Source organism: Oenanthe melanoleuca, chromosome 1 (assembly GCF_029582105.1).
Source record: "Oenanthe melanoleuca isolate GR-GAL-2019-014 chromosome 1, OMel1.0, whole genome shotgun sequence".
Classification (NCBI taxonomy): Eukaryota; Metazoa; Chordata; class Aves; order Passeriformes; family Muscicapidae; genus Oenanthe; species Oenanthe melanoleuca.
The window spans coordinates 27,852,184-27,871,682 of NC_079333.1; the positions used below are offsets into that span (position 1 = coordinate 27,852,184).

The following is a 19,499-nucleotide window of genomic DNA, read 5'->3' on the forward strand; positions in this document are numbered from 1 at the left end:
GGTGTATCAACACTGGACTCTGATAAAGGAAATATATTTGTCCAGGCTTGTGCAAGATCCTGGGAAAAAGAAACCTGTTAAAATAATAGGCTGACAGAGATAAAGCTTCCTAGGACATAAATCAGGAGGAGTTTCTGAGGGTAGTCCTTTTATACCTCACAGAACTTGGTGATGGAGGTGGCAATGATTCTCTCTTCCCACCTGCCTCCTTTCTGGGAGAAGCTGGTACATTCTCCGAAGCGTCTTATCCTCCAGCTCTCCACACCTGAACAAAACTGCTGTCACAGCCTCTTGCCTTGTTCTCTATGCCTGTATTTCTCTTCCACCTATGGCCACAATGCTTCTCTTCTATTTCTGTCCTTGCCAAAGGCATGGAATCTTAGTGTCTTAGAGAGAGAGAGGATGTAGGACATTACAGGGATTTATAAAATTATGAGTGGCCTGGGGACCCTGGGGAACAATGGATTGCTTATTGTCTCTTAGGGAATAGCATCCAGAACTTGTGGGGGTGGTTTGTTCAGAGCAAGCAAAGGACACTTCCTCTATTTTAGGAAAGTTATGAAGTCCTTTCCACAGGTTTTTATGGATGCAAAACATTTACATGGCCTCAGAAAGAGAAAGGACATAAGGAATAAAGATCCTTGGTGGGCTATGAGGTTGAAGGACACCAATCCAATCTCTCTTGTCCCCAGGAATGGCCTGGTGTTGGAATGTTCCCTGCTACTACAGCCCAGCAAGAGACCAAAGATTATTACATATCTCTCTGGATTCTCATCCTTCTGCCAGTGTGTCACCAGTCACCCAAAGAAGGACAGTCAGGGTTGCTTAAACCCTGCAAAGGTTTGGAGAGTTACCCAAATTCATGCCATCCTTTGCAGCATAGAAGGTCTCCTGGGAGCACCTCAGCCCCTTTTAGGCAGGATGGGAGGGCACAGTTCAGGTCTGAGCTGACAAAGATATCTGTTAGAAGGCAGATGTATCTGACAGTGCTGCTGAGCTGTTCTTGTTCAGGCAGATATGGAAGTGTAGATAAAGCTTAAATGATTGGAACACGTGCCCTAATGATTCTGAATTATGAAGGGTTTGCTGAGGGACTAAAATACCTGTCTTTCCTGGGAAACTAAAGACTTAAAGACTACTGAGAACACTGCTTTCCATACAACTTCTCTCTGTCTCTCAGAAAGGATACCTGGTTAGAGATGCTTATGTCTTCCTTCCCCTAAAGCTCATTCTTGTACTGCTTACATCATTATTTAAATCTGATCCAGAGAGCAACTAGTGGTGATGCACGTTTTCTTCTCCAGCCTTTGAGCAAAATTTCCCTGTCTCCAGTTGCCTTGGTGTAATTTCTTCCCGCCCTCTTCTTGCTTCTTTTTCCGAGGCAGAGAAACCAGGCATCTAGAGAGAGTGTGGCCAAGCAAGGCTGTGGCGACCAAAATACAGTGTCTAGTTTTGGTGGAGAAGGAACTGGGAAAGTAGGAGAGGGAAGGGCATAATCAGAGGGAAGGGAGAGGCTGTGGGATGGTTAGAAACATTCCCCAAGGAGAGCTCCTTGTCTTCTTCCACTGCCGTTTACTGCCGCAACCGCTGTTGTCTCCTTAAGTCGCCTAATCATCCTTTTCTTCTTCTGACATCTTCTTCCACTATCTCTTCTATTGACTCCTCTTATTAAAATTCTGCTGCCTTCTTCCATTGTCTTCTCTACTGTCTTTTCCTTCCCTAGTTATGCTTCTTTTCTTCATGACTGTCAGCCCTTTGGCTGACATCCTCTGTCAACTTTTCCATTGCCACCTTCTATTCTTCTGCCGTATTCTTTTGGCACCTTCTTCTGTTGCCTCCTCTTTTTCTTCTTCCACTGCCTCCTTTTGCTGCCTCTTTCTGTCCCTTCCTCTGTCATCTTCTACAGCACATCATCCACAGCCTTGTTCCTCCTCCTCTTCCTATTCTTCTAATACCATCTTCTGACATGTTCTTTTGCTACCTTGTTCCACTCTATTCTTCATCCCCTTCTCCTTGTCTTCTACTGCTTCCATCTTCCTTTCCCTTCTTTTGCCACTTTCTTCCACTGTAAATCCTTCCTATTCTTCTACTTCCAGTATCTCTTTTTCAGGTGAAGCATACAGGCTAGATCAGTATCCCTGACTCCAAAAGCCTAGGGATCAACCTTGAGTCTCCCTTAGTGCTTTCTGCAAGAGGGTCTGCCTGAGGCTCTGGAAGGGGCTTTGGATATGAGCCTCAAATGCTTTTGTAATTGGCCTGGAGGGAGGGAAGGAAGGAAGGAAGGAAGGAAGGAAGGAAGGAAGGAAGGAAGGAAGGAAGGAAGGAAGGAAGGAAGGAAGGAAGGAAGGAAGGAAGGAAGGAAGGAAGGAAGGAAGGAAGGAAGGAAGGAAGGAAAGAAGGAAGGAAAGAAGGAAAGAAGGAAGTTTCCCCCCTATGCTGTGTCTGCAAGGAGAAAAGGCAAAACGTGTAATTATTAATAGTTCCCAATAGATGGCTCCCAAAACACAGAAGCGACAGCAATGCTGAGCACATAGATCAAAATAATTTCAAGACTAGAGATTCTATCATATCATAAGCTGATAAAAATGAGCGCTTTTCTTTTTCTTTTGAAAATATGCAATAATTATTTTGTTTCATCACACTTTGGTCTGATTTGTATTTATCTCAACCCTTCATGCCCCACACTGGCACCAAATAAGGATCATTATGCTTTAAGGTGCAAAACCTTTGTAGGTTGAGATAAGAACTGTTTAGTTCTTATAACAAAGTTTAACAATAACAGAAAACAAAAACACAAAAAACACAAAGTACAGTTGCTTACCACCTGCTGAGTGATGCTCAGCCTGTCCCTGAGCAGTGATTAGTTCTGTCTGTCCATCTCCACCTAGTTAATATTCTAAGGATGATGTTCTGTGGTGTGGGATATCATGTTGGCCAGTTAGTGTCAGTTGTCCCACCTGTGCTCCCCCATGGCTCTTGTTCATGTCCTTTCTGGTAGAGCATTGAAAGCTGAAAGGTCCTTGACTTGGAGTAAGCACTACATGGGAACAACCAAAACATCAGTGTGTTATCAATATTATTCTCATATTAAAAACATAGTGCTGTACCAGATACTAAAAAGAAAATTAACTCTATGCCAGCCAAAATAAGGACAGTCACCTCCTCCTTCATCTTCTCCTAATCTTCCAACTTTTCCTAATTTTTCTCCTAATCTCTTCTTCCATTGCCTTTTCCTTCCTTTCTGCTGCTACCTTCTTCCACTGGACTTACTGTATTCTACCTGTCTCCTCCTTTTCTTCTTACACCACCTTCTTCTGCCACTTTCATCCTCTGCTTTCTTCTGTGGCCTTCTCCTCACACTGCCTTCTTCCCTTGCCTCCTGCTCTTTTTCCAACACCTTCTTCCATCAAGTCTTCCTTCTCTTTTTTTTTGCTGCCTTCTTCTGACACTTTATTCCACCACCTTCTCCATTCCCTCTGCCTTCTTTTGCTCTGCCATCTTCTTCTGTCACCTGCACCATCACATCCTCCTTTTCTTCCACCACCTTTTTCTGGTGTCTTCTTCCATTACTTACCTCATCATATTCTTCATCACTTTCTCCTTTCCTAATTCCAGCACCTTCTTCCATTGCCTTCTTTCACATTCTCCTTTTCTTCTTCCGTCGCACACTTCTGCTGCATTCTGTCACGTCTGCCCTCTCTTCCTTCACTATGTTTTTTCACCACTGCCCTTGCCTCCTCCTTCACTTCTTCTGCCACCTTTTTTCTTCACCTCCTTTGTTGTCTCTTGCTTCTTCTTCCATTGCCTTCAGCACCACTGTCTTCTATTGCCTCCTCAGTTGTTTCTTCCTTCTTTAGTTTCACAGTCTCCTCCTCCCCCTCCTTCACTGTCTTCTTGCATAATCTCCTTTTTCTCTTCTTCAAATGTCTTCTGCCACCTTCCTTCATTACCTTGTCTGTAGCCTTCTCCTTCTCTTCTAACATTTTTTCTTCACCTCCTTTATTTCCTTCTCCTTCTTTATTCTGTGGCTTTCTTCCCCTGCCTTTGTTTGTTCCCTCCACCGTTGCCTCCTCCTTCTATTTTTCTGTTTCTGTTGCCTTCATCTGCCACAGCCACCTTCCAATGCAAATGCCTTCCTTCTGCCACCTCCACCTTCTGTCTTCTTCCACCACCATTTTTGATGCCTCTTTCCACCACTGCTGCCTTCGTGCACCGCCTGTCTCTGCTGTCTTTCTCCACTGCTTTCTGCTGCCACCAGCTCCTGTCAATGCAGTCTGCTGTCACATTCCATCACTGCCTCCTGTTGCTGCCTTCTGCCACCTCCTACTGCTGCCACCTTCCACTGCTGAATTAATCAGTCACTGCCTCCATATGCCAAAGCTGCCTTCTGTCTCACTGCCTTTACCTCTGCATTTCACCACCACACCATTCCACCCTTTAGCCAATGTATCTCTCCACCTTTGGCCTCTCCCACCTTCCACTCCCTTATTCACCACCTTCTTCAAGCTTCTTCTGTCATCTACTCTGTCATCTCATTCACCATCTTTTTCTCTTCCACCACCTTCTTCTGCCTCCTTTCTTACATCACTTCCTCTGTCACCTCCTCCTTCTCTGCTTCTGCTGCAACCCTTTGCAACTTCTTTTGTCACCTTCTCCATTGCCTCCTCTTTCTGCATGGCCTTCTGCTGCCTGCAGCCACTTCCTGCTTCTGCCAGCTTTTCCATCATTTCATCCTTTTCTTTTACATTTCCAAGACATCCTAATGAAACTGCAATTGGCAAACCAAATAATTGTAACTCTAGTTGTTAATGACTGTATAGGAACACCTGTATCAGCTCATTGGCAAGTGATTACATCGGTGTCTTAGGTAGCAATTCAAAACAATTGTCAAACTTATATTTTAAATTATAATTATGAGAGAAGTGTTGCATTTTAACAGCATGAAGAAAATAGGATTTTTTTTTCCCTAGAATATTGCTCAGTGGTACAGGTCCTAACTCTGCCTCTGACAGTAATCTTGCACTGTTCTACTGATCTTGAGTAAATAATATCACCCTTCTATCTATTTATATTCCTGCCTTTTTTGTGTGTCTTAGCTATGCATACTGGAAATCTTAAGACAAGGGACACGTTACATTAGTTATTTTCATTTATATTTCACTTTGCATTTCATGAGAGAAATACAATGGTATGTTTATAGCAAAAAGTAGCATCAAGTGTCATATCCGGTTTAAGTGTCTATATATTTGGGTTCTTTGACAATCAGGAGATGATTTCATAGAATCACAGAATACTTTTTGCCTGAAGAAACATCCAGGGGGTGGAGGTCTGTGGTTCAACCTCCAACTTAAAGCAATTCCAGTTGATAACCTAAAAGAGGTTGCTTAGAATCTTAGCCATTTGACAGTTGGAAACTTCCAAGGATGGACTTTCTACAATCTTTCTGGGCACTCTCTGTTCTGGCACAGTAGGACCCTCAAGGGCAAATTCTTTTCCTGCCCTTGACTTTGTTCTCTCCAAGCCAAAGAATAGCAGGTCTCTAGTTTTTTCTAGTATGTCATGTGCCACCTAATAATCTTGGACACTAATCAACCTGTTGGCCATCTGCTGGAAATTCTCAGGTATTTAACACTTCTTTTGCATGGAGGGGAAGGTGAGAACAAAACTAGACTTTATTCAGCCATTTACACCAGTCACTTCTTCATAGGGAGGAGAAGGGGTTAGTCATCAAAGTTGGTAACACAGATCAAGCAGGAAATGGATAAAAATGCTTTTTGCTAATGACATAATAGATGTACTATTGACCTAGCAATGATAAAGAATCTATGATCCATCTTGCCCTTAATTATCAGAGAGACAGATAATTTTTTCACTAGTTTTACATGTTGCAAATAAATTTTACTATTTTTCCTAGCCTAGGAAGCAGTATAAGAATAATTTTGTATTTTTCCCAGAAACTTAAATCGTTATAGAGTGCCAGTGTCCTGGAACATGTGAGATTTTTATCTACAAATAATTATCATGGCATCTTAGCATACTAGTTATTTCTGTAGTGTGTGCTTGTTGACCAGTAACATTGGTGTTTGAAATGCATGAGAGAATGGGCAGGTCCAAGTCCCAGTTCTTTGACAGTTGTGCAATCATTTTCATTAACCAATATGATAAGAGTCAAATAATTTACTAGAGTCTGTTGTTACTGTGGCTCACATACAATCATTCCATGAAGTGCACATCGAGTACCATGTCCAGTAGTTTTTCATTGAAATGTATTGTGTTGATTTAAAAATCCATCCTCTTGGATGCACCAGCATCTGAATGGGAGGAGCACACATGCATTTTCCTTGCAGGTGCTTCAGGGGAATCTCTGTCTCTGAAGGATAATGTAAGTAAGCCACCAGCTCACTTAGGGCAAGTGAAAACTAGAACTTTCAGAAAATGATGGTCTGGAAATATGGTTCTTGACTGAAATCAAGGACCAAATCAATTCCAGTGAAACACAACACAGAGTCATAGAATTACAGAATCATATAATCATAGAGTGTTAAGAGATTTGGAATGGACCTTAAAGACCATGTAGTCCCAAACCTTTTCATCCCCCACCATATCTTTGGGTCACTTTAGTTCTCAGTTTAGCACTGTAGTTCTCATGCTACTTACACATCCTCTTCTTGTGCCCATGATTGATCCCTCATCATTAGCCTACTGTCTTGCTTTAGACCACAAAATAAAGGTGGTATTGAAATGTTCTGGGTTTCAATACAAATTGGAGGTGAAACTTCAAGGGTTTTGTGGACCTTGAACTTAACACTGATGTTTCAGTTCCAGCAGAACTACAACATGTCATTTTACAATTGTAGAGATAGAGGGGACTTTTCAGATGCAGCTGATAATTTATTATAGTGTGTAAATCTGCAGAGAGGTTAGGAAAACTTTCAGCAGGACAAATTTCCTAAACTTTTAATTAATGCAGAAAACTATTCTGGCTTTGTGAGGGTTTTTCACTATTTTCTTCCCCCTGCCCAAATGTGTTATTAACTTTCAAGGACTATGAATTAAAACTCAGACATTTGCTTTCTACTTTCTATATATTCTACAAGGTGTTACTAGTATGACACTCAAGAAAATTGTCTCAGGAGTGAGGCTAATAAAGAACAGAAGAAGTCTCACTTTACCAATAGATTACCAAGTTTACCAATATCACAGAGTCTGGAGTCAGCCAGGTTTCCCTAGCAAGGGTCCTGCCTTGTCTTGGAGATCTCATGCAATGAAGCTATTTCAGAGACGTTAATTTTGAAATAAGCAATTAGTTGTTTTTTATACCTTTTTGGCATAGGGCATCAGTAGCTGGAAGAGTTGTTGCTGACACCTAATTTTCTGCAAAGTCAATTATTTATCACAGTTTCTTTGTTCTGCACCCACCAATTTGGTTAGTGGCTTTCTTAGTGGTTTTTTTTTTGTTTGTTTGTTTTGGGGTTTTTTTTGTTGTTGTTGTTGTTGTTGTTGTTGTTTTTGGTTTTTTGTTTTTGTTTTTGGGTTGGGTTTTTTTTTCTTGAGAGGAACATGCTCTTATTTATAAAACTGTCCCAAGAGAATTCTGTCACTGCAGAAGACATGTTTGCCAGTAAAATAGATATAGATTTGCTAAAATACTCTTTTATGGAAAACCTTTGCTATTGCTATCTATCATTCTTTACTGTAGTGGCTGAAAATGGTGATTGATGCCATCCATCTCTTGTTAGCACAAGTTAACATTTTCAATAATGAGTTGGGCAGTTGGACAGAGTTCACCCTCAGCAATTTTGCAGATGATACAAAACTGGGATGATTTGTGGAAGATGTTACTTCCCCCAAACAGGGCCCCTGGGATTTGGTGCCTTGAAGACAAAGAAACCCCTTAGAGCATGCCCCCCTTCTCCTTATCCAAACTTCTGTTATCTCTTAGGATTCCTATTGGTTTTTAAACTTGTTAAGTGATTAGTTTTTTCTTACTTAGAATTTTAAGGTAATTGGTTAGTTCGTAATTTGTAGTTCTTATTGGTTAGGAATTCAATCCTCTAGAAAGCTATAAAAACCCCTTGTTATATTGTATAATTGGACTTTGCATGTGGACTCCCTTTGAAGAAATAAAGTTACCTTCGGAACATCTGCAGCAAGTCTCAAAGTCTCTTTCTCTGCTAGCGAGTAGCTGTGGCTCTGCCTCGGGAGTTCTCTGAGCTATCTGGACTCTCGTAGCAGCCCAGGGCTGGAAAGCCTCCGGTCCCTGGTGGCTACGTTTGGCGACCCGAGTAGCATTCTGATAACCCTCGGCAGATTGATCGTGATCGGCGTCTCCCGTCCCGCCTTCAGACCGCTGATCGCCTTGTTCGGCAGCTCTTTGTTCTATAAAGACCTGCTCCAACCAAGGCTGTCCAGCACCCTCAGGATCCAGACCTGAGAACTGGACCCCGCTAGCAGCAGCCAGCAGTCCTGACTCATCAGCTGAGATTTGGTGAGCACTTAGCCTTTTTCATGTTAGGGTCAACTAGCAGTTTTTGTATTTTTTGGGGTTTTTTTCTCTTTTTGTACTGGCTTGCCATAGAGTTTCCATGGGGAACAAGCTCATCAAATCCTCCCTCACCCCCACAGAAAGAGGCTTTTATTCCCAAATTTTAACCCTTCTATCTACTAACAATTTCAAGTTCTCTAACAAAACCATATCAAAATCTAATATTTAAAAGTTCATAAAATGGCTTTTTACGCAATTCTCTGACACCAATCTCCAATGTATTACATTAGCTGACTTCTGGAATAAAGTCAGCACTCGGATTTATCTGCTACAGACGCAGGGAGATTTCAAAGTCACTCATTTTATCCCTTTATTTCAAGAAATAATTCGCGCCCGAAAAGCTCACGCTCCATCCTCCCCCAAACCGTGGCAATCCCTTGCTCCTGTCCCATTAAACATCTTAACCCAGCTCCCTCCTCTGCGTTGACTCACACACACCAGCCCTTTGTTTCGATGGCCATGATCTCCACACAGCTCCCTGGCTCCATTGCCGTGCACTGCGTCGTATCATCGCCTGCGACATTCACCTGCTTTGCCGCCCGAGAGCGGTGTGGCCACCCCATACAGCGTGTTGCCGCCGTCCAGCCCTGCCACACACCGCCCATTCTTCCCCTCCCCCTGTCCTCAGTCCCCCGTGCCACATCCAGTCACCAGCTCACCTTTCCCTCACCTTATCCCAGCACAAACCGCAGCCCACACTCAAAACCACCTCTCCCCCTCTGCCCCTGCAGAGGCCCCTCACAATCCCTCGCTCCCTATGGTTGACTGGGAAAACACATTCCTCCAGCATTCCAACAATCACCACCCCACGCAAACTACCCACAGCCCACCGTTTGCCCCCCTCCCTCCTTCCAATGCCTCAGTCCCTACTGCACCACCACCACCACCACCGTGTGGCAAACCATTTTATGCACCTATCCAAACACGCTTCAGCCTTCTGCCCCCTCTACAAACCCCGCGCCCAGCTCCCAGCCCTGCACTTCCAGCTCTACCTCCGTGGCTTTCACCAACACCCTCCCTTCTCATTCTAAAAGGCACCGTACCCGACACAGACATTCAGATTCCTCTGATGACACAAATACAGATTCTTACAATTCAGATGACGACCATGATCCATGGGCTCACGCCAAGCCATTAGACATGCAAAATGGAAATTCGCAAACAGCTCAAAAAATTTCTGCTTTTCCTGTAACATATAAAACAGGCCGGAGAGGAGGTGCCACAAATACAGCTCAATGGAAAGCATTTTATGCAAAACAATTGACAGAATTATCCAAAATTGGAAAAGATAATGGGAGAAATACCCAAATTTAAAAAAAAATTTTAGAGGCAATTTTTTCTGCATATGTTTTAGTACCACATGATGTAAAAAACCTGGCACAATGTCTTTTAACTCCTGCTGAATATATGTTATTTGAATGAAATTGGAAAAAACAATTAAAAACATTATCTGATAATTATGCAAAAGATGCAAATCGCCCAAATTTCACAGTTGAACAATCAGCTGGAGAAGGTGATTTATCAAAGCCTTCAGAACAAGCTAACGCTTTGCCCAAAGACACATTGCAAGACATAGCAAATGCAGCAAAAACATCCCTACTCCTCACACCTGATGACTCCACACCTACCATGCATTCTCCAATGTTAAACAAAAAATAGATGAGAGCTTTATCAATTTTGTAGATAGATTGAAAGATACTCTAGAAAAACAGAGAGTGCAGAGGCACGAGAAGAACTGTTATGGAAACTTGCTATGAGCAATGCAAATGAGCAATGCAAGAGGTCCTTGCCTCTCGACACAGAGCCCACCATTGAACAAATGGTGGAAACCTGTACACGTCACATGTCCACTGAGTACACAGCAGCCCAGGCAGTGGCCAAAGACATTGCTGAAGGAGTCACAGGAGCCTTTGCAGCAGTGGCCTCCAAAGAGAATGCCTGATGCTTCTACTGTGGGGAACCTGGACATTTTGTAAAAAATTGCCCAGAAAAGCCACAAATCCAACACCCTCCCACCAATCACATAAACCCCAAAAACAGCAAAAGTACCCACAGAATCAAAAAAACTGCCAATGCAGTGCAAGAATGGCACCGCACCACGACAACAAATCAAAGGCCATCTCCCACACTGTCCTGCCCATGAAAATCAGTCAAATTCCAGAACATATCAAGACGATCCAACATACATCGAGGTTTTGGTGGGAGCCAGTAGAAAGCTGGTAAACGGATTGGCTTTGAACTTCACAGATGGCAGTTTCTACCGTGTTCCCACAGGCAAACGTGGACCACCAGGCAGCTCTTGGGACATTTTTATACTCGGTGACACTTTACACAGCCCAAAGCAAATTTTTGTTTTGCCAGAGATTCAGACTGTACAATCTGGACAAGAAATTTTTGTCCAGCTTTGCTGCACAGACACGCCTTTTTTCCTTTCACAGAGCACACCAATTGCACAAGCCTTCCTGCTTCTGAAAAACTACAACAAACAGATCCCTCTCAACCCTGTCGTACTGTGGGTGCAAATCATGGGATCCCAGAAACCCATCATTGAATGCAACATCATCTGCAAAAGTGAAAGAATCCTCAACCAGGGATGATCAACACTGGAGCTGATGTCACCATCATCACTCACTCAGAATGGCCATCCCACTGGGAACAGCAACTGGTAGCTGGAATGATTTCTGGAATTGGTGACGTCACCATGTCAATGCAAAGCAGAAACAACGTTGTCATCGAAGGACCTGAAGGCAAGTTGGCAACCGTCTGCCCGTTCGTTGTCAGAGCCCCCATTATCCTGTGGGGTAGGGATGTCCTATCCCAATAGGGAGTTTCCCTTCAAATCCAATGCTGGGATTTCTGATTGGGGCCACTGAAGAGCGCGCTCTCCCACCGACCCCTCAACTCACCTGGAAAAGTGACAACGCTATTTGGGTCAAGCAGTGGTCCCTTTCAAAAGTCAAACTGCACTCATTGCATGCCCTGGTGGAAGAGCAACTTGCCAAAGGCCACATCACTGAAACCACAAGCCCCTGGAACACTCCTGTCTTTGTCCTGCAAAAACCTGGAACAAACAGAGGCTTCTCCAAGATCTTCACAAAATCAATGACATCATTGAAGACATGGGGCCTCTTCAGCCTTGTCTGCCCTCTCCATCAATGCTTCTTCAGCATCCCACTGCACCCCCAAGACACCCCACGGTTTGCTTTCTCCGTCCCCTCTCTAAATAGAGAGGCTCCCCTCAACAGATACCACTGGCTTTTTCTTCCCTAAGGACTCAAAAACTCTCCCACCATATGCCAATGGTTTGTGGCTCATGTTCTCTCCCCTGTTCAGAGCTCATTCCCAGTTGCAATCATCTACCACTACATGGACGACATTTTAGTTTGTGCCTCAGAAAATACTTACTTGGACAAAGCAGTGAAAACAACCATTGAAACCATCGAGAAAGCAGGATTTGAGATTCACAAAGATGAAGTACAGTACAGCCCATGGAATTACCTTAGACTCCAAATTCATGAAAGAACCATCATACCCCAGCAGCTTTCCATCAAAGACAATCCAAAAACCCTAAGAGACTTACACAGCCTGTGCAGATCTATCAACTGGATACCCCCCCTTCTGGGAATCACAACAAAAAACCTCGCCCCGCTGTTCAATCTTCTCCGTGGAAAAGAAGACCTCGACTCCCCATGCACCATCATGCCAGAAACCCAACACGCCATCGTTAAGGTCCAAGAAGCCCTCTCCTCACACCAAGCTCATCGGTTTGAACCTGATTTGCCTGTCCAGTTTGTTGTCCTGGGAAAAGCCCCTCACTTTCACGGACTGATTTTCCAATGGGACTCTCAAATCACAGACCCTTTGCTGATCCTTGAATGAGTCTTCACAAGCAATCAACCCACAAAAACAATCATCACATTTCAAGAAATTATGGCACATCTCATAAGGAAAGCCAGAACTTGTGTCCGCTCTTTTGCAGGGTGTGAGTTCACATGCATATACCTGCCACTGACCACTGGAAATCTGGAGCATTTGCTCCAGACCAATGAAAGCCTCCAAATTGCACTAGATAGCTATACTGGCCAAATTTCTATTCATTTACCAAAGCACAAGCTTTTCAATAAAGATGCAGTTTTTCATTTAATTCCAAAATTAGTCCAAAGCAGGACTCCCCTCAAAGCTCTAACTGTCTTCACTGATGGCTCAGGCTCTTCTCAAAAGTCAGTCATGACTTGGAAAAATCCCAAAACCCAAAACTGGGAATCAGATATTCAAATAGTGGAGGGATCTCCACAAATTGCAGAGCGAGCAGCCGTTGTTAGAGTCTGAAAAATTCAAAGACGAACCCTTTAATTTGGTCACAGACTCAGCTTATGTAGCTGGTATAGCTACGAGGGCAGAACATGCCTTTTTAAAGGATGTTTTCAACCCAAAGTTACACCAATTAATTTATACATTGACACATTCAATTTCTCATAGAAAACAGCTCTACGACATTGTTCATGTGAGGTCACACACTGATCTCCCAGGTTTTATTACAGAAGGAAACAGAAGAGCAGATGCACTGGTCATGTCTATGGAAACTGCAAATGTTCCTGACATCTTTGCTCATGCAAAGCTGTCACATGCATTTTTTCATCAAAATGTGCCCGCTCTCATGCGAATGTTTAAACCTTCAAAAGACCAAGCAAAAGTCATCGTGGCAACGTGCCCAAGCTGTCAAACCTACCAAATACCCTCCATGGGTACAGGAGTCAATCCCTGAACAGCTGCCAGCTGTGGCAGACTGACGTGACCCACTTCCCATCTTTTGGGAAGTCCAAATACGTGCACATGTCAGTTGACACATTTTCTGGAGCAGTTTTTGCATCAGCCCACGCAGGAGAAAAAGCCACTCACGCTATCAAGCATTTTCTCCTGGCTTTTGCCACCCTAGGAGTTCCAAAAAAGGTCAAGGCCAACAATGGACCCTCTTACAAATCCCAAGATTTAAAAAAGTTTCTCAGTGAATGGGGAATTGAACACATCACTGGCATTTCTTCGAACCCCACAGGACAATCCATCTTAGAAAGAACTCATCAAACCCTCAAAAGAGTCCTCAACCAGCAACAAAGAAACACCGAAATCTTATCTCCAGTTGAAAGACTCTGCAAAGCTCTCTATGTCATCCATTTCCTGAATTGTAGAGCATCAGAACCCGATCCCCCAATTCTTTGTCACTTCTCAAACTCAACCCAAGCCAAGCTCACTGAGAAATCACCAGTGCTGGTGAAAGACCCAGAAACACACCAAATTTCTGGGTCCTTTCAATTGATCACCTGGGGAAGGGGATACGCTTTCATATCTGTGCCATCTGGTCCAAGATGGTACCCAGGAGAAAACATAAAACCGTACCTGGGCACTGCAAAACCCACCCTTCCAATCACCAGCAAAAATCCTCCTGAGTCCAACACAAAACCTCCTCAAAACCAAACCAGCTCTGCATGGAGTCGCAGGCGTCGCAGAGCACCCACATACCAAATGAAAGATCATCCTGTCACTAGAAGCAGACAAAACAAAAAACCAAGCAGCACTTAGCTGCCTCATTCAAGCCTTAAGCTGAATTTAATTTGTTTATAAAGTAGTTTTTAGTTTAAAGTTATTAACCTTTGCTAAGAAAACCCCTTTTCCCATCTCTTTGTTTATCCCTAGGCAGCCTTGACAACCCAGTTTCCACATGTTTAATGGGAATTCCATTTGCAGCAGATGAATGGCCCGTTCAAAACTCAGAACTCCTCCACACCAGAGGTAAGAAGCCCAACCCCATGGACACTTGGGATGATTGGACAAAAATTTTGCCAAATGCCCTTGAGGAACCCCAAGAATTAGATTTGCTGGGGTCCTCCAAATCAACATACTATGTCAAATTTTACTTTAAACGCCCAAGGCAAAATCTACATGAATTGGATCTGCACAAAAACACATACAGGAAAGACATATCACCCATCAATAAAGCATACAATTATCCAGATTGGTGTAATTACACTTCTCCCATAATTTCTGAGTCCTCTTATCATCCCAAGAGACTGCCCAGGGGAATGTTTCTCATCTGTGGTGATCGAGTTTGGGCCAGAATCCCCTCCCGTCTTCAGGGGGGACCTTGTAGCCTTGGCAAACTTTCTACCCTCACACTCAACATTACTTTGTTACATAATTGGAGGAAAGAAAGCAAATCAAAACGCGAAAAAAGATCTTACACTGAATTTGATGAAAATTGTGACCCCAAATTGTACATTTGGAACAAACCCAAAAGAACTGCTGCCTCCCTGTTCTATCCATGGGTAGCACAGCAAAGGCCCTTGGCGAAATTAATCATTTGGGGTGCAGGCTTAGTAAGCAGGCCAACGCTACATCTGCTGCTCTGAGTGACCTTTTAAAGGATGAAAAAACCATAAGACATGCAACTCTGCAAAATCGGGCAGCAATTGATTTCCTGCTGCTCTCTCATGGACACAGCTGCGAAGACTTTCAAGGAATGTGCTGCTTCAACCTCTCTTCCCGTTCCACATCCATCCATGAAAACATTCAAAAGCTGAAAACCCTTGTGAAAGACTTGAAGATTTAAACCACTCCAGACTGGGTCAACAACCTTTTTGGCCAATGGGGACTGACGGGATGGGCTTCTTCCTTGGTTAAGGGAATTTTGTGTATTTTCATTGTTATTCTCATTGTGTTAGCTAGGTTTTCATGTTTGGTTCAATGTTTCAAGAAAACTGTTAAAGACACTCTCTTGTAAATACAGAGAGAGGAATTGTGGAAGATGTTACTTCCCCCAAACAGGGCCCCTGGGATTTGGTGCCGTGAAGACAAAGAAACCCCTTAGAGCATGCCCCCCTTCTCATTATCAAAACTTCTGTTATCTCTTAGAATTCCTATTGGTTTTTAAAGTTGTTAAGTGATTGTTTTTTTCTTACTTAGAATTTTAAGATAATTGGTTAGCTCGTAATTTGTAGTTCTTATTGGTTAGGAATTCTAGAAAGCTATAAAAACCCCTTGTTATATTGTATAATCGGACTTTGCATGTATACTCCCTTTGAAGAAATAAAGTTACCTTCGGAACATCTGCAGCAAGTCTCAAAGTCTCTATCTCTGCTAGCGAGTAGCTGTGGCTCTGCCTCAAGAGTTCTCTGAGCTATCTGGACTCTCGTAGCAGCCCAGGGCTGGAAAGCCTCCGGTCCCTGGCAGCTACAATGACTGATTGATACACCTGTTGAGAGAAAGGGAACATCTGTACATGGGAAAGAATAACCTCATGTACCAAAGTTGGAAAGCAGCTTTGCACAAAAAAGGGATGTAGGAGTCCTCAAGGAAAGGTTGAAGATAAGTCAGCAGCATGCCCTTGTGGCAAGTAAGTCCAACAGCATTTCTGTCTGCACTAAGAAAATCATTCCCAGATCAAGGAAGTTATTACCACTCTTATGCACCAGCAAAATCTCATCTGAGATATGTACCTAGTTCTGGATCTCCAGCAAAAGAATTATATGGACATGCTGGAGCAAGTCCAGCAAAGGGCCACTAAGAACATGACTGGAAGACCTTTCATATGAGGAGAGGCTGAGAGATCTGGGATTATTTAGCCTTAGAAAAGATGGTTCAGGAAGAACCTTATTGATGGGTATGAATATCTGAATAAAGAAAACAACATCAGCTATTCTCAGCTGTATGAGAGGCATAAATTCAATTCCAGAAAATTCTGTTTAAACATAACCCTTCTCATTTTTTACTGTAAGGGTAGTCAAACACAGGAACAAGTTGCCCAGCTATGTTGTACAGCTCTTGAATATCTTTGGAGATGTTTCAAACCTGATTGAATACTGAGCAAGCTGCTCTAGCTGACTATTATTCAAGAGCAGAGATCAGCCTAGACAATTTCTAGAGATTCTTTCCAACCTCAGGATATTCATTCACTGTGATTCCATAAATTGAATTTCAAAGCCAAAGAATCTTAAATATTCTTTTAATTTTTGAGATGTTTGCATAAATAAATGATAATTTCTAAATTTACTCTCACACTCAGGAAAAAGGAAGATATGTTTTCCTGTACCAAATAAGTTGACTCTGTATCTGCACTACATTTCAACTTTCCTTTTGGAAGTTGCTGTTATGCCTCCTGCAGTGCTCTGATGGAAGATACATTAAAAACAATAAAATTGTTCCATTAAACTGTATAGGTTTATGATTGAGGTCCTGCTCTCCTAGCACTCTTATTAAGTTGGAAGAAGCAATCCTAGTCCTAGTCTCATAGGAATAGTTATATTACCTGCTGAAACTACCAGAAATATATATTCCATTTACTGACGTTAAAGTCAACTAGGACAGATTTTATGTGCCATTTTAGCTGCAAGACTGTCATTTCTGTCACCATTATTCCTATAAAAAAATAACATAGAGGACTGCAAAGTTCACTTATCCTTGACCCTGTAGACATACAAGATATCCTCAAATTTTGGAACGGAACCTATGCCTATCCCAGCCCAGACTACTTCAAGGGATAGGTCCCCCTGAAATCTTAATGCTGATTTACTGCTTACTTTCTCTTGAAGAAGCTAAACAGAAGAGACAGCTAAGTCTGTAATGGTTCCTTCTGAAGTGTCTAAGCGTGTGCAAATTAATTGCTTTAAAAGACACGACCTATTATACAAACCCCACTTAACAACCATTAAAGCAAAATGAATTCTAAACAGGAAGAGGAATTATCCTGTGGGCCACCATTAATGCACTAAGCAGCTCTCTCTTCCTTCACCTCTCTGTTTCTCTTAAGCATTTTTTTCCCTCTTTAATCTTGTCAAATTTCCTGAGGAAAAGAAAAACAGTCGAAAGTGTTTTCCCACAGAGAACTGAGCTGTGAGGAATTCATCTCACTATTTCCTGAAGTCAGTGTGTAGGACACCAGGATAGGTTTGAAGGAAAGATTCTGTGGGAATAGATATAAAAATCCTAGCTCTACCATTCTGATCCTTGCTATTCCCTGTTTTTTCACTGGCTCTTCAAAAAGTCTCTTTGGGCAGTTCCCTCTTGAACTACTGCATAAAAACAGTCCCTCAAAATTGTTTAGTTGCGGAGGTAAAGTGAGCAAGATAAGTATTTGGCATGGGCTTCCAGAACCTGGAATGCTACCTGTAAGCACTGCACAGTTGACAGCTTTATGATGATATAATTGCTAAATGATAATGGCTTCAACAGCCGTGTCAAATGTTTTGCACAATCTTATTCAGGTCATATTTACCCTAGTCCGTAGAATTCCAAGCCTCAGAGTCTGTTTATGAGATTATTTCAAGCTTCATGACTTGGTCAACAGGAGCACAGTGAAGGTTATTCACTAGACCTAACTGATTAAGGGACTAGAGCTCCTCTGCATCTACTGAACTTAGTAAATCCTTCCCCTCTGGGATGCATCTCATGATCTGCACCCCACATAAGGAGAGTATCCCAGTCACAAAGGCTGCTGGATACATAGTCTTACAGACACAGACTGCTGCTAGTACTGCTGTGAATTTCTCTGAAAAAAAAAGATTGACACAGTTTTTTGACATTTTTCCCTATCCTCCAAAGGACAGTATATTTTCTTAAACAAGACCACAGTTTTAATTCAGGGCAATTTCAGTCTTCAGGATAGGAGTAAACTTAAGGTATAAAAGCTGTACCAGTCCTATCATGCATTCTGAGTTGCAAGGCTACTATTTAGAGCCTATATATTCTATATTATGTATTCTCTACAGGGAGGTTATAGGTAACACTCTTAGAAGTCAGACAAAAAAGATGCAGAAAGACAATGCTTTGGCACAAGCAGTTTGTGAAGGAGACAAAACTTTCATTTGCAATTCTGCAAGTGCAGATCAGTTAACAGTGGAATCAAGCTCAAGGGTGTTTATTATTCCTATCTCTTTCTACTGCTGCATTAAGAGCTAGTGCTCATGGGACTTAGAAATATTATTCTTATTGGACAGCACAGTTCTGTACAGCTCTGTATTGATTTCAGGGTTCTATAATTGGAATTTTATGGTATTGTAATCCAACACTTTGGGCAGAACTTTTGTTATTTGAGGTCCATAGGAAGCCAGTGGCAGGAAGATGATACTTTAATCAGTTTGACCAACACATCAGTGTCTTTGGAATAAAAATACTCTCTGATATCCTATGATATCAGAGCTCTTTCTTATTTGAATTGCTCTCATTGTTTGGGCTTTCACTTGATGTTATTCTAGCCTTTTTTACACTAAGTGTGATAATTATTTAATATTTTATTCTGCAGCACACTGCAGCTTCAGGGCATACTGAGGGGCACTGCTCTGATGTTTTATTGCAGTTGATAATGAATGTGGTAGTATTTTGGATGTGCTTGTCTTTGGAGTGTTCCCTTTACATTTCGTTACCCTACTTATTTCCCCATTCATGGATGCTGAAATGGATCTTTTCCTAACTGAAGACCTGAAAAACTGAAAACTGAAAAGAAAAATTGAATCACGTGAGTGATTCTGGATGCTCTCTGAGTAGGATGGTGCTTTACTGGAACAGAAACTCACGTGGGCTTTCTACACAGCTGGATATAAGTGGTCAAAAATTATCTTGGCTTGCCCATACTCTTGGCAGGACATGAAACAAAATCTGTTCCCAGAGCACATGTTAGTATAAGACTGAGACTGATCACAGAAACTCTTAGTCTCAAGGCTGCAAAAGCTTTCTGATCCAGAGGCAGTCCTTTGGCAAGAGGGGACTTAATTCAAAATCATCTGATTAAGAAAAGTTCATCTTGCTACTAAATCTTTATTTTAGAGCAACTTACATTGCATAATCATATTTCCACCTCGCCCAATAAAATGCATCTGCGTGGCAAAGGGCATGGCCAATTAATTTTTTGATGGAACTTACCACTTAGCACCACAGTATGTTATTAGTAGTCACAGGTAGAGCATGC

At 42.3% G+C, this 19,499-nt stretch overlaps 1 protein-coding gene across 1 annotated transcript in view; it reads right to left on the reverse strand.

The window, feature by feature from the left end:
• Positions 1 to 19,499, reverse strand: part of LOC130255142 (trypsin-like) — a 68,257-nt gene that overhangs the window by 4,842 nt on the left and 43,916 nt on the right. Inside the window, exon 2 of the mRNA XM_056495540.1 lies at positions 2,822 to 3,037. The gene's annotated coding sequence lies outside the window, so the exon portion shown is untranslated. The remainder of the gene's footprint in view (positions 1 to 2,821; positions 3,038 to 19,499) is intronic.